This window comes from Salvia miltiorrhiza, chromosome 4 (assembly GCF_028751815.1).
Source record: "Salvia miltiorrhiza cultivar Shanhuang (shh) chromosome 4, IMPLAD_Smil_shh, whole genome shotgun sequence".
Classification (NCBI taxonomy): Eukaryota; Viridiplantae; Streptophyta; class Magnoliopsida; order Lamiales; family Lamiaceae; genus Salvia; species Salvia miltiorrhiza.
Window position 1 is genome coordinate 28,768,203 of NC_080390.1, and position 11,004 is coordinate 28,779,206.

The 11,004-nt window shown below is 39.3% G+C and overlaps 1 pseudogene; it reads right to left on the reverse strand.

The window, feature by feature from the left end:
* Positions 1-5,362: 5,362 nt before the first annotated feature.
* On the reverse strand, positions 5,363-9,433 carry LOC131019625 (putative receptor-like protein kinase At5g39000; annotated as a pseudogene).
* Between the last annotated feature and the right edge of the window lie 1,571 nt (positions 9,434-11,004).

Consider the following 11,004-nt stretch of genomic DNA (forward strand, 5'->3'; position numbering starts at 1 on the left):
ATGTCGTAGTTTCCCTGGATGTGAACACGGTTACCCTCGACGTCGTAGGTAACCTCTGGTATGGAAATGAAGGCGACGAAATGGTGGTACTTCCGTATCAAAGTCCTTATTCTGCCCAGGATTTCGCCGCGAGTACGGCGAAACACTTTCGGGGTTAAGTAACTCAAGCTTGATTGTATTTCATCGATGATGAGCCGCACCTCCTTGGGGTCAGACATGTCCCGGTCGACGTCGCCGGTTTGTTGATGAAGCACGTTCATCAACTCGTGAAGTTCAGTATTGGTCCACGAGCCAAGCTTCCGTGTAGCCATTGAAGCTCAATTCAAACAAGAAGGGGGAATCAAACCTAATCTCCCGGCTGATTTTGTTCAAAAAAAGATCACAACAGACATGAAACAACTTCTGGATGCTCAGTTCACCGAGGAAGAGGTTAAAGCGGCTGTGTGGAATTGTGACGGAAATAAAAGTCCCGGACCCGACGGCTTCAATTTTCATTTCTTGAAAAAATGCTGGGAAATTGTTAAAGAGGACCTGATGAAAGTTATGTCTGACTTTCACACACACGGCACTATTCCAAGAGGATGCAATCCTTCGTTCACTGTTCTTATCCCGAAAAAAGAAGCAGCTTCGGTCTTGAAGGATTACAGGCCAATCTCACTCATCAATTGCCTTTACAAAGTGATCGCGAAAGTGCTCGCTTCCAGATTGAAACAGGTAATGAAGTTTATTATTACTGATTGTCAAAGCGCTTTCATCGAGGGGAGATTTATTTTGGACGGGGTGATTGTGTTGAATGAAATTATTGAGGATGCCAAAAAGAGAAAGAAAGGGGTTACTCTTTTTAAAGTGGATTTTGCTAAGGCTTTTGATACAGTTGATTGGGATTTTCTGGATTTTATGCTCGAGAAAATGAACTTTAGTCAAAGATGGAGAAGGTGGATTTCGGGGTGTCTTAGATCTGCCACGACTAATGTTCTGGTGAACGGGAGCCCATCGGGTGAGTTCCAAATGGAGAGGGGGCTCAGGCAAGGTGATCCCATATCACCTTTCCTTTTTCTTATCGTGGCGGAAGGCCTCAACATCATCACGGACAGAGCGACACAAAGAGGTTTATTGGACCCCGTTGTTCTTGGGAATAAGGTCAGAATCTCTCATCTTCAATACGCCGATGATACTATTTTTGTGGCTTCCGGGAAAGAAGGTAATGCTTGGGCTTTCAAATGCATCCTAAAACTTTTTGAAGTTTTATCGGGCCTCAAAGTTAACTTTGAAAAAAGCAATGTCTTTGGTATTGGGTTACCCAGCCCAGTGTGTTCCCAGATGTCGTCGGTCCTCAATTGTAAAGTCGGAACTTTACCCACAAAGTACTTGGGCATTCTCATCGGGGCTCGAATGTCTAGAGTGTCAGACTGGAGTTATTTGGAGGAGAAGATTAAAAAGAAAATTGGCATGTGGAAGAATAGAAAACTCTCGATGGCAGGAAGGATTACTCTTGTTAGATCGGTTCTTTGCTCCATTCCGATCTACCACTTGTCGTTCTCTATCATTCCTAGACGCATCTTTGCAGGTATTCAATCCCTTTTGAGCAACTTCATTTGGGGAGGGGATCGTGGTGAGCCGAGGAAGATTCATTGGATCAAATGGGACACCATCTGTGCCAATTTTGAAAATGGAGGACTTGGAATCAAAGATCTCGAAAAGTTCAATAAAGCCCTCATGGTCAAATGGATCTGGAGATTCTTTTCTGAGAGGGAGTCTCTTTGGGCTAGGGTGATGAGGGCAAGCAAAGGAGAGATTGAATGGGACGATGGTGGATTCAAACTTCAAAGAAACTGGGCTTCAAATTCAGGCTGGTGGAATAAGGTACTGGGTCTGAGTTCGGGGGTTGGAGGGAGTTGGTTTAGGGAGAACATGTTGATACATGTTGGGGAGGGAGACTCGATCCTTTTTTGGCACCACTGTTGGGCAGGAGATAAGACGCTGAGAGACCGTTTTCCTAGATTATTCCATCTTTCCAATAATCAGGGAGCAAGTATAAAAAACATGGGGGAATGGGATGATGGAGTCTGGGTGTGGAAGTTGGAGTGGAATCGGGAGATACGAGACAGAGACGCACATCATATTAATAACCTCCAAGTTTTTCTTGATGATTATTCTGTGAACGCTGGTGAAGCAGATGGCTGGAAATGGAAGCTTACTTCAAATGGAATTTTCAATGTCAACTCCGCTTACAAAGCGATCTGCTATCACTCTTGCTCAAACACCCAACAAATTTATACTCCAGAGTGTAGGAGCATTTGGAATTCATTAGCCCCTTACAAGGTGAAGGTTACAGCTTGGAGAATCTTGATGGGTAGGATGGCTACTTGTGATAATTTGATCAGAAGAAAGATCGAAATTCCTGCGCCGGAAGCTGTCTGTGTGCTCTGCCAAAACCAGGTTGAAACTAGTAATCATCTGCTCTTCTCCTGCCACAAATCCGCCGAAATCTGGTACGAGGTTATCCTTTGGCTTGGTAAAAACTCAGTTCTTCATTGCTCTGCTCGTGAACATTTCACTGCTTTCATGAACATTGGAGATAAGGGGGATGGTTATTTTCTGAGAAGTGTTTGGCTCTGCATTGTTTGGTGCATTTGGAAGTGTCGAAACGAATGCAAATTCAACCAGGGTCAATGGAACAAAGACAAAATGATCCGAGAGATTAAGACGAGGCTTTGGACTTGGAAGACGGCTTACAATCTGAAAAACTCTGCTGGCGATTTCAGATCTTGGTTGTCAGGTTTTGGAGTTCTGGGATAATTCGAACCGGTTGTAGATGCGGCTGGAGGTGTTTCTTCTTTTTCTTGTTGCTTTGGTTTTGCTGTTCTTCTCTTCTTTTTGCTGCTGTACCCTTTCCTTTCTTTGGTACCCCTGGTACCTTGAGTTTTATACAATTTGCCACATTTTCCTGATCAAAAAAAAAAAAAGGAAGAAACGAATATGAAAGGGGAAGTCTTCACCAGACAATTGTGTTCCTTTTCTCCTAAATACTCGAGGATATTAATAGATGGTGACAGACAGCTGGGTTTTCGATTTTTAGGGTTTTGCACAATATATTTGTTTTTTTTATTTGGGTGAATTGTTATATAATTATTTTTCGTGGATAGGTTAAAAATCACTTTTATTTGGGAGAACCACTTTATTTTTTTTGGGAAGAATCACGAAAATCACCTTTATTTGGGAGAATCACTTTTATTTTTAGGGAAATCACTTAATTTGGAAAATCACTTTTATTTTAAAGGAAAATCACTTTTAATTTGGAAAATCACATTTATTTGGGAGGATTGCGTTAGTTTTCTTTAATTTGGGAGAATAACTTTTAGGGTTTGGCACAATTTTGATTATTTTCTATATTTATTCTCACAGTAAAAGGTGATTTATGTCAGCATAATTTGAATTTTTTGTTGAAGATTAAGAAGCACAAACATATATACGAAAAGTGTGGTTTATGAAACCACATATACATATCATAATTAATATTTAACTAGCATCGATTGCATAACAAAATGGAAGCCTACAAACATAAGATTTAATGATAAATGTACACAGTTGGGAAAAAAAAAGAAGGCCTCGCAGCCGATATATCAAAAACCCAAAAAGAAAACCATTTCTAGTACTCAACCCTCAAGTATGAAACCCCAAGGCACCAACTCAATGGCACTTCCCTCCAACACCTCCTTCATCGCCGCATAGTGCTGAAACCCATCCAACCTAAATCTTGTTTCCTCTGCCGTCTCCTACAAATGCTTCTATGTTTATGACCAATAGTTTTTAATAATAACAGTACTGAGTTTAGTAATGAGTGTTTACCTTGTTGTAGTCGTAGATTCCTTCGACGCGAACGAGGTTGGACTCAACATCGTAGATGATTTGGGGTTTGGAAATGAAGGAGACGAACCTGTTGTACGTCTTGATGAAATCCTTTATTTTACCTAAAATCTCGCCGCGAGTCCTGCGAAATTGAGTAGGAGTGAAGGTAGCCAAGCACGATTCTATTTCGTCGAGCATGAGCCGCACTTCCTGCGGGTCCGACATATCTTTGTCTACGTTGCCAGTTCTGTAATGAAGTACTTTGATCACTTCGCTTCTTTCTGCGTCTGTCCATGCACCGAGGTATTGCTGAGTCTGAGCCATTTTTTGGGACGAAAGTGGTGAGAGGAAGAAGTTGAAAGGGTAGATTTTTGCAAAGTGCGGCAGTGCCTGTCAAAAGCGCATATTAATAAATAGGAGTTAGGGTTCATGAATGCACGCGTCTCTTCGAAATGACCGGCATTCAATACGATACGCAGTCGGTAGATAGATGAGAGTTAACATGGCCCAAACGTGTGTTAGTTGAAAACATTGACCTTCCTTTTTGTTGTTCCATAGCTGGAGGCATTCAATTAATGGACGAGATATGGATCGACATGTCTTTTAAAATGTGGGAGTTAATTATATTATTATGTCCATTAGTGGGGGACGGTTCCATCGATTTAAGCACCCCTTCGGCAGATCTCCATTCTCTCTATTTAATTGCTAGACCACAATTCTTACAAAACATACTACCGCCGATTCTATTCGTGTTTTTAAACACATATCATAAAATGGCGATGCAAAACAGAAGAGCCTGGTCAAAGACCGAGGAAGAAACCTAGTTGCACATCCTTCACTATCGTGCCACAGATTACGATGCAAATATGGGGCAACCTGATTTCATGAGCACCGTAATTGACGACATCGAATCTTCATTGGCCTGGATGGTCCACCCGCGCCTGCAAGCAACTCAGGGGGATATCATCTCTAAGGTACGGTCCAACATAGAAAGATACAACAGCTTCCAAAGGTTCCTTGCCCGTGAGGACGTTCTTCGTTACGATGAAAAAAACGACACGGTCATTTTGGGCCCAACTTATGATCATCCAACTGTAAGTCATATGTGTCATGTTGGTCTTGAATTTTAAATATTATTGAAATGTCATATTAATATGTATTAATGTATATATACAGGAGACAGCGGAGGAAGCAAATTTCAGGCTGGATGGGTTTCTGGACTATGCGCGCGTGTCTCAGATTATGGAAGCTCATGCAATCGAGTATGTGCCATGCGACCGAGTGGTTTGAAGAACTGTTAAATTAGAAATGGATCAGATTCTTAAGGTTCCTAATCTAACTAGGAATTCTTAAGGTTCCTAATCTAACTCGATCATCCTCTTCCAACTAAACCCAACTGTCTGAGCACAAGTTCTAGTTTCTGTATGAACATCTGTAGGCCTGCAACTTTCTTGAGGCGAACTAGCGACCCAAGTTCACAGTTATAAGCGGCATCACACTATTGTTTTTTCAAAAATCGTTAGCTATTGGAGTTTATATATGTATTTCTTATTGTTGGTGCTTGGGATATAACAACAAGACAACGTTCTTTAGCTTCTATCCTTGTCAATCTCCACTCCCTTTATTCTTCTATTTCAAGGAACCAACAAATTAAGAACTACCACTGTGTATACATGGGAATCTCTACCAACGGAAGACATGAATAATATGATTTCAACAAGCTAAAAGAGAGTGGAGAGCTTCAACTACAGAGCTCATATGTGGACGAGAGGCGGCTTCGTCTCTCACACACCAAACAACAACTTCACCCATCTGTTTAAAGCAATTCAAACATGAATGTCTGCTCACATATGCTCATATTCATGGAACAAAGCGATTGATAAATTTTACCTTTGCAACTGCCATTGGAGGGTACTCTCCTTTCAGCCTAGCATCAACACACTCTTCCATCTTATCTTCGCTAAGCTTTGATTTCGCCTATTTCAATGTTGGGTGCATAGAAACAACATTGTTTGAGAATCCCTTAAACATACTTATGAGCATGAAAAAATGGAAAATTACATACCCATTGAACAAGATCCTGCTGTCCTAATGGTTGTGTGTGATCAATTGGTTTACAACCGGTCAAGAGCTCCAAGAGTACAACGCCAAAGCTGTAGACATCGCTCATCCAACTTTTCTGGCCAGTGGAGACATGTTTTGCTCCAGAAACAAACCATCTTAGGCCATGTAGAAAGTTGGTTTTCTTGTTGAGGGAGTGGAGATCAAAATCTGTGATCTTAGCAACTTCACAATCACCAAAGAGTAAGACATTGCTGGATCTGATGCCTCCATGAATCTGTGCCTTCTCATGAATGTATGCTAATCCTCTCGCAGCGCCAACTGCAATTTTAACTCTTTTCATCCATGACAGAGCTGGACCCGGTGTTGAGCCTTTGATGCCCTTTTTCCCTGCATAAATGGTTAAATGAAGTTGCAATGACTGAATTAGAGCTAAACGGTATAGGATTTCTTGATTGTAGTTGAAACAATACATGCTTCATGAAGTTAAATTGTGTTGAGCTCACCATGAAGGATATCATGTAGGGACCCACTAGGAGCATATTCATAAGCTAAGACGCGTAGTCCACCATCCACGCAACAAGCAAGTAGCTCGACCACATTTTCATGCCTTAGGCTGGATAGCATTGATGCCTGCAAGACCAATATTAAGCATCTTTAATAAAGTTATATATGACATTTTTACTCACGCGTTATGGCCAAACCTTTGCAATAAATTCTTGGAGTGGCTGCTTTTTAGAGTCTAGTTTTTTAACTGCTGTAACCTGTCCACTTTTCAAGACTGCATAATATACCCTTCCATGGATTCCCTCATAAATGGAACACTTAAAACCGAATTGATCAGCGACCTCCTTCAGTTCATCAGCTGGAATTCGAGGGATAGTGACCATCTGGGTATTACCACCATGTTTGACCTTAAATTCATCTGCTAAAATGGCGGGGACTCCAATATCGCCGTTCTTCTGCACAGTTTTTGTTGCATTATAGCCTGCAGAAGTTTGAGAATTTACCAAATGAACAAGAAATTACTGTTGAATTCAATGCTGCAATACAAAGTTAGTTGATAGCAATAACAAGTCATTGTTAATTACCTCTTTTTATAAGTACACCCCTTTGCCAAATATGTGATGGTTTCTGTATCATGGCTCTTCTAACATCTTTTCTTCCGGATGAGGGCTCAAATGGAACCATTTTTCTCATAGTTTGAGCGTATTTGTAGCCTATCTCAGAATTGACAGATAAACTATTAAGATCTTTAGATGGATGAGTATCATTCAAATCACTTGTTATAGCGTATGGAGCAACAAATTTTGAGCTATGTTGTTGCTCAAGTGCAAACTCAAGTTGAAGAACAACTTGAGCCATTGTTGGTCGTTTCTTTGGCTCACCGTGCAAACATCTTGTAGCGATCCCCACAAAGGCCTCCAAGCTCTCCTTTGAGATTTCAGTCCTCAGATTCGAGGCTACAATCCTCTCAGCATGTCCTTTGCTAATATTTTCTCTAGCCCACGCGGTTAAAACCCGCTCCTCATCTGCAACACACGAATCTACAGCTTGTCTCCCAGTCAAAACTTCCAACAGCAACACCCCAAAGGCATAGATGTCACTTTTCCTGGTTAATTTACCAGTAGTTACATAAGCCGGATCCATATACCAATATGTGCCCTTAATTTTTGTACTAACATGGCTCTCTAATCTGCTTCTGCTCAAGTGCTTAGCCAAGCCAAGATCTGAAACCTTAGCTACGAATTCTTCATCCAGAAGGATATTTGAAGCCTTCACATCGCGATGTATGAGTGAGTGGCCTGTGTGAAGATAGTCCAGCCCTCGACCAGTTCCAATGCATATGGAAAGCCGTTGCTTCCAAGTGAGAGATGAGCATACACTGCCATTACTCGATAGTTTGTAAAGGTGGTCGGCCAAAGTCCCATTTTCCATGTACTCATAAACAAGAATCATTTCACCATTCTCGTTGCAGTAGCCAATCAGTGGGACTAAATTTACATGCCTGAGCTCGGTTAGTGTCTCAATCTCTGTCAAGAACTCCCCTGCTCCTTGTCTAGAATTTGATTTTAACCGCTTTATTGCCACTTCATCTTGACAACCATTGATTATGCCTCTGTACACGTTACCAAATCCACCCTTTCCTACAAGATGTGCATCACTGAAACATCTGGTAGCTGACCTGATCTCAGCTAGTGAAAAATGACGACAAACACGTTGAGCTCTGGCTGATAGCAAGCTGTTCTTCTCAGTAACACAAGCTTCCAAGATTTTTCTCATTGTATAAATAATGACATTCACCAAAGCAAGCAGTGCCACTGCAGCAGTCGCAATAAAATTTCTGCAACCTACAACTCTATGCAATGATGAATCTTGCATTAAAGGCAAAGGGTTGGGACTGGCAAGACTATTATCAGGATTGCTCAACTTCAAGATCTCAGCACTTGTAACCGGACCGTGTCCAAGAACGAATTCAACATTACTCGACTGCAGACATATCAGTAAATCGCGTTTACCCTCTTGTTTATACCCCTTCATCATCACCATGTAGTCCCTATATAAGGGAGTTCTATTTTCATCATCCATTTCTCCAACTATGCCAATATCAGTATCAATTACAATCATCTCATTAATGTATATTTTAAAACTAAGACCAAAAATCTCCACCAACTTAAGTCCTAGCTCAGAGAAATGGATCCTGATCAAGTACTGAAACCCCACATCCACTGAGGTGATCCATGTAACATTCTTCAGCTTGCCAGATTTATGCTTAGGAATCATTTCCCTCTCCCCAAACATTTTGCCATCATCGCTTACAGAATCCTTTCGAATATTTAGTCTGCGAACTATTTCAAGAGCAGTAGTGCCGTCAACATACATACACCAAAGATTTCCCCACAGCTTCAACTCCAACATCAGACCCTCTTTCAAAGTAAGATAAACTAGCAGGCACTGATAAAATCTCAATTCCATTTATAAATGCGTATGTATTCAATGACGGGGTAAGCTCAGGAGAGAAAACTACGTGTAACTGTTGATGATTTTGAATGTTTATGCAGTATTCTTTGGCAAAAGATCTCAAACCAAGAGCATCAGCAGTAATAGAAGCACTGAAATTTCGAAGCAGGGTGAAAGCAGCAGCTTGGACAGAGAATAAGTCTTTCGAACTTTCGAATCCTCTGTATGCAGCTGCATGAAAGTGAAGGCGGAGAATTTTCTGACCTGGGCTTACTCCAAATGTGTAGGAGAACTGGGAACGAGAGACGCGTGTAGTTTTGTGGGGGATTGTTGGGATCAGCTTATCTACGATGAGTTGAACATCTTCCCTGCCATCACTTGAAGCAGCAGATGCGCTGCTTGATGAGCCACAGTCTGCGAAGAGAGTTGGAGTAGTAATAGCCGTTGTGGGAGTGTTGAATGAGAAGAAAAGTAGCAAAGTTATTGAAATTGGATGCGGATTCATGCTTTGAAGCTCAGGTTTGTCTGAACCAGAAGAAGAATGATGAATTATATGTATAACAATTTTCAGTATCAGCAACTGTAATGAAGCCGCGTTGATTGACTTTGGCTGGTCATTAATCACGTTTTTTAATGTTATAAATACTACAATAAAAAGACCTGATTATTTAAAAATCAGCAGTACTGATGTCGTCAATAGTAACAATAAACCGGAACCAATTGTTACGTAAAGACTAAAAAATAAGAAGCTAAAAAATCATTGCTAATCTTGATAAGAAAAAAATCTTTCTAATTACACAAATTCTCCTACACATATGAATATACCATATAATCGGGTCAAATCTGACCCGATCAGAACTACATAATACTCCCTCCGTCCTCCAAAAATATGGCACAATTACTATACTGGACGTCTGCAAAGATTATACCACTTTCCTTTTAAGACAATAATCCCATCATCCACTTTCATATTTTATCCTTACAAACACTCTTTATTTATAAAAAAACTCACCCCAAATTCAATCTCAACCACACATCTCATAAAGTGGTGACACCCTTTTTCCACTACATCAACATCATCACCAATTTTATTAAATCTCGTGTCCAGACAAAATATCATACTTTTGACTGACGGAGGGAGTATGTAATAAATCCGCATCTCAATTATTAGTTCAATTAATTTGAACCCACGCCCCACAACCACAAGCAAAGGTCGCGGGTTCGATTCCCATCCCAGACGAAATTTTCTATTTTACATGGTTTCCACTTTCCACTTTCGAGCGCTCTTTCCTCTTTTTTGTTCTCTTTTTACTTCTTTTTGATAAATGACAAATTTTCTATTTTCAATAATGACATTTGAACACCAGGTGTACTGAACACCTGGTAAAAAACCGATTTTTTTAATAGATAGAGAGTGGGCCGGTTTTAGGGGTTTATTATTTTTACTGTTTTATCCCTTGATTTTTTTTATGTATATATATCCAAAATTAGTCTCTCTCCCTTGATTTTTTCGTCCATTTTCTTTCCTTTTTTTTCGGCTAATTTGTTTTCAATTTTCACAAAATCTTCCGTTTTGTTTCCTTATTTTTCGAAGACTTTGTTTCCTTATTTTTATGTTTTTATTTCAGAAAATTTTATAAATTATATAATTCGAATATATTTTTTTTTTCGGTTTTGTTTTTGATTTATTTGTTTTTAAATTTTATTATTGATTTGTTACCAATAATTTAGTGTTTCTTGTTATAATAATTCTAGATTTGTTTCCAGCTATTTTTTTTCTAAATTAATATTATTTATTTTTTCCCGAAAATTATTACTCCTAAATTTTGTGTTTATTTGTTTTTTATTAATTTGTTTCAACTAATTTTGTGTTTCTCCTTAAAATAATACTACTAGATTTGTTTTCGGATATTATTTTTAAATTTTTTCAAAAATTATATTTTTTTTATAAGATAAAAATAAATAATATTAAAATATGTTATTATTTCGGATATATATATTGCTAATTTTTTTTATTTGTTTCCACTAATTTGTGTATTCCGCTAAAACAAGTTTAATTGATAGTTGAAATTAATTAGTGAATTTGTAATTATTAAAATGCGATTTTATTAAAGAAAGAAAGCAAAAAACCTA